Here is a 4,889-nt window from a genome sequence, read left to right as displayed (position 1 = left end):
GGAACGTTTGGCTGAGGTCAGTCACAGTTGACTTAAGCAGGAGCAGATCTCAACTGCTGAGAATCCCATCCAGATCCGCTGCAAGGTGGAAACAAGTTGATAAACCCTTTATATTGGGGCAGTAGCAACTCTTGATCAAGCAGAAAGCACAGAGCGTTCGGGTTTCTGCCGATGGAGGGGGTTTTCTATGGGCACCCCCAGAGTTTCTAAACCCTTCTTCACGGTTTCCAAGACTCTTCAGTTTTCTGCTTCAATGTGGCAAAAAGCGGTTGAAGCAGGATGCGATGTTTCATCTGGGGGTGCTGGTACTCATGGTGCCCATTCCCGGCATTCCTGGCGGGATTTGGGGTCTGGCAGCACCTCCCAGCTGTGCTGTGCTCCTCTGGCCGATGGAGCTTCAGAGTGCCAGTGGGGAGCCGGCCCCTCTCCTGCCTTTCCCCAGCTCCCAGCATCTCTCGTCACAGCACGAGCAGGTACCAAGAGCACCCCACGCCTGGCCTCCTGCTGTCCCCCTAATGATTTTACTGGGGCACACCGTGCTCCTGTACCCAGCTTTGCCAACAAGCCACCTCCTTGGCAGAGCGTTAGGATTTAGCACTTTGCCCCGGCACCGGCTCCAAAGGAGCAAGGAGAGCATCGGGGACCAGCTAGGTGTGCAAGTACCCGGAGCAGAGCCTTGATTTTGGCCGGGGCTGGGGCTGCAGCTGCTGCTGACGTGAAATTTCCACGGGTAGCGATGGGTCAAAGGCAGCTGGGGCTCCGTTCCTCCCTGCCCGAGCCCCTGCCGTCGGGAGCTGTGGGCAGGATTAAGGAGAAAAAGCAACGTACAGGTCATGGGAAGAGGGAAAAGAGAAGCAGCTCGGCCAGCCGAAGAGGAAACGGTGGGACACAGATGTCCGTGGAAAGCTGAAGCCGCTTACAGAGGATGCGTTTACTCTTATTTCCTTCCACTATGGCTTAATTGCAATGTTTTTCAATGACAGGTGGGACAGGAGCTGGGCTTCTGCCTAAACACTTCTCCGTCCTGCATAAAAGCGCTGAATTTAATATTAACAACAATTAATCACAGCTACTGGGAAGCACCAGCCGGCGTTCCCCGGCCCCGGGAGCGCTGGGTTCCCATGCTCAGCCCCATCGATTCCCGTCTCCATGCAAACAGCACTGGAGAGATGCCGGGAAGCATGGGGCTTCCCCGTGCCGCTGAATTTAGATCCAGAGTTGAAGCAGTAGTGGTGCCGGCACCCCCTTCCCATCCCCTCTGACCACCTTCGCTGTGAGTACGGGGTGTTTTCGGACACCCCGTGTCTCTCCCATGGGTGCGAAGCAGCCGTTCACCGTCAGTTCACCCACCCGTGTTTCATTTTCTCTCTCCGTGTCCCGAAATAATAATTCCAGGTCACAGCAGGCCGGCTGAGCTGGGTCGGGGCTTGGGTTTGCTGGGACCTTGCTGTATTTTTCCCGTTGCTGCTGCCACACCTCCCTCTCTCATTAGCAGCGCTAATTGCTCCTTGCATATTTTGCATACGTATATCGGTATTTAGGAACGGCTCATTTTTGCGTCCTGTCATTAAATGACCACTAATGAAGGCGTTAAAGGACCAGCCAAATGAGATAACCCGTGCGGGAGGGCTGGGCGTATACATAATAATTGCAGGGGAATTCACTGTATCGTAGCACCGAACTGCCTCCCGCGCTGCACGGGCTCTCGGCCGGCCCAAGGCAGCGCCTGAGCACCCTGCCATCCCTCCGCTCTCTCCTCTGCTTCAAGGGACCCCCCCAGGTCCTGGCCCACCACCCACCTCCCTCTTACCTCTTTCGTTTCCAGCAGCCAAATGAGCTTCTCGGTTGAACCACCCCCCCACCAGCTCTCCAGCCCCCGTTTTGCCGGGGTTACATTTGCTCGACACCCCCTGGGGTAGAAAATAACCTTCCCAGGGCTCCGGGCTGCCCTGTCTCCTCTGCCTCTTGCCCTGAACATCACTCAGGCATGCTAAAGCAAACGGTGACCTCTTGGGGGCAATGTCCAGGCTTTTCCCATCTCTCTCAAGGAGCCCATCCTTTGGGGCATGGCTGGTCTCCAGCCTGAGGCTCTGCCCAAGGCAGACATCCCGAGAGGTGGGCTTGCTCCCCATCCTTCGTCCCATCTCCACCAGGAAGATCCGATGTCACCTGCAAACCCCAACTCTGGGTCCGAACCCCTTTGCCACCTGCAAATGGGCGGTCCTCATCCCATGGGTATTGACCGAGGGAGGTGTCCCCAAAGCACCTGGAAGCTCTTCAGGACACGGCTTTACTTGCCCTCGTGATTCAGTGTCCTGCACATTCATGGCTTGGGCAAAATATATTGATTTGGGGGCTCTCTGCAGACAGAGTGCTCTGGCTTGAGACGGGGGATGTTCAGCCGACATGAGCTGAAGCCACACTCTGCACATCAATGCTTTAATGTTGAAACTCTTCCGAGGCCGCACAGTGAAGCGGGGATGAAGTCTGAGCTCGGCCCCTGCCACAGCACCCCAGGGAGGGCATGGCCCGAAGGCTGGGGATGGTGTAAACCGGGGTTCCCTCTGGGCTCTGAAATCCTCGAAGGTCCCAAGAAGGAGGGAATTGCATGGAAAGGGGGTTTTTGTTTGCTCTGGGGTCTGTAAGCGGTGGCTTGAGCCGGTCAGGCAAGCTGCCACCAGCGTGGTGGGTGCAGTGGGGAGGGCAGCAGCCCCAGCTCCGTGGTGGAGAACCAGGCTGGCAGATTTTGGGGGCCACCTGGGAAGCGATTGAGTGGCTTGGTAAACATGCCAGATCCACAGGGATCTTGCGATCGCAGCACGGGGCATTTTGGGGGCAAAGTCTGGTGGGGTTTTGGCCCCAGCGTTGGGTGTGTGAGGACAGCAGGGGACAGGCTGGATGGGGATGGTGGCACAGAGAGACCTCCACCCCACTGCAGGTGGAGCAACAGGCTCCCCCCCAGCTCCTGGCAGACCTTTCCAAAGGTTTTAGGTCCTTTTGGGATGAAAGGGGCAATGAATCCCCACGTTCTCCATGTGTGGTTGAAGGCCCGTGCTCTGCCATGGTGTGGTTGTGGCTGCAGAGGTGCAGTTTGGCTCATTACCGCAAGAAGCTCTGGACTTGAGCTCACAGTGAGAAAAAATTGATCTGCTCAGGCATCCCCTCCTTGCCTCTCCCTGCCATATCCGACGTGATGCCTGTAAAAAAGGAGAAATCAAATGGACATCATCGCAAACGAGCTGCTGGGATATGGCATATTTTCATCCCTGAAAAGGAGATGCCGCCGAGGGGTTGAGGTTGTGGAGGGCAACCAAAGGAGACTGCAACCCCCTTGGCTTGCGTTTGGATATTGGCAACGCCACCGCCGGGCTTTGGGAAACCTTTGGGAAACCTGCTTGAGGCTCCCCTTGGCGGGAGTACCCTGGGCACAGGCAGGATCCGGCCGCCGCCAGGTTCTCGGCAGCACTGGCGGCTCTTCCCCAGCGATGTCTCTAAGATAAATGTTTGTCTTTTCCATCCAAGAGATACGGCAGAACCACTGCCAGCACCACGTCTCAGTGGAATCAGTTTTCTTTCTGCCAGGAGCATTACCGGCTCATGATTCACATCTTTATAGCAGCATTGGAAGGAAAATGCTTCTCGCCAGTCAGACCTTCACGCACGTCAAGATGCCACAGTTTTTCCAGACTTTCCAAAGGAAGCCACGACCGAGTGAGACATTCCTTCTCCTCTTCCAGCTTTCTTGGAACAACCTCTTTGATTAGCGAGCGAGGCGAATAGTTGGAAAGGCAGACGGCCAGGCAGGCCAGGCAGTAGCGTTATAATAAGCAGTTTGTGTGAGCCCCAGCCTCCAGTGGGATGGTGCCTCCATCCGCCTCTCACTGGGTGGCTGGTGGGAGCCCCTGGAGTTTGCCGTGGTCCCTGACCCCTTGTTATTTTCCATGGTCCTCAAGCCCCTGCCCTCCTCTGTGGTCCCTGACCCCTTCCTTCCACTGTGGACCTGGAGCTGGGTGATGCGCAGGCTCTGCTTTGCAGCACAGCTCCTGCCCGGCTGCAGGTGCCTTTGTCACCAGGGAGAGGACAGAGGTGGCATCCAGCATCTCCAGGGCTCAGCTAGGGCATCCCTGCGGGGCTCTCCCCGCGGCAGCGGCCAGGGCGGGCAGGATGCAATTGTGATGCTGGAGCGGGGAGAAGCAGCCAGGCGCCGTGCAGAGCATCCCTGCGAGCAGCCAGCCCACCCTGCCGCCGCGGCGGGCGAGCCGTGCGCGGTGCTGCCGGTGAGGCTGAGTCACGGGGCGGCCCGCCTGCTGCGGCGCGCGTGGGCCCACGGCCGTGACTCAGCCCTGTGGCTGCCAGCGCTCACCGCCGGCCCCGCGGCTCCTGCTTCTCCCCGGAGCCCCCGTGGGTGAATCAGAACCGGCTTTGTGCCGGGCCCTGGAGGACCCCGCGGCAGAGGGAGGGTTGGCTTTTCTCTCCCAGCGTTCCGGAGCCTCTGGGTGGGGAGGAGGAGGAGGAGGGTGGACCAGGCTGTGTTTGGGGGACCACACATAAAGAGGGGTTAAAGAGCATCTCCTGCTGCGGGTGGGAGCAAGGATCTGTCCCACCAGGGTGGATCGTGCTGCCCTGAAGCGCAAAGCAAAGGAGCTGGGGTTTGCTTTGCCGCTTTGTGCCTACGGCATGGGAAGCCAGGTTGGAAAAAGCAACCAAATGGCCCAGGCATGGCCGGCAGGTCCCACACGAGGGACGGGTAGGAGGCCGGAGTGTGGGGAAGGAGACGGGAGCTCCTGCCTCGCTGCCCGCGTCTGCACCCCCTGCCAACCCGACCCTGTCGCTCGCACCGCACTGGCAGGAGAAACAGAACGAGCATCTCCAGGGAGTGTGTTTGGAAA

This window comes from Vanellus vanellus (genome assembly GCF_965231255.1).
Source record: "Vanellus vanellus genome assembly, chromosome: 14".
In the NCBI taxonomy this organism is placed as follows: Eukaryota; Metazoa; Chordata; class Aves; order Charadriiformes; family Charadriidae; genus Vanellus; species Vanellus vanellus.
Note: the sequence above shows the minus strand (reverse complement) of the source record.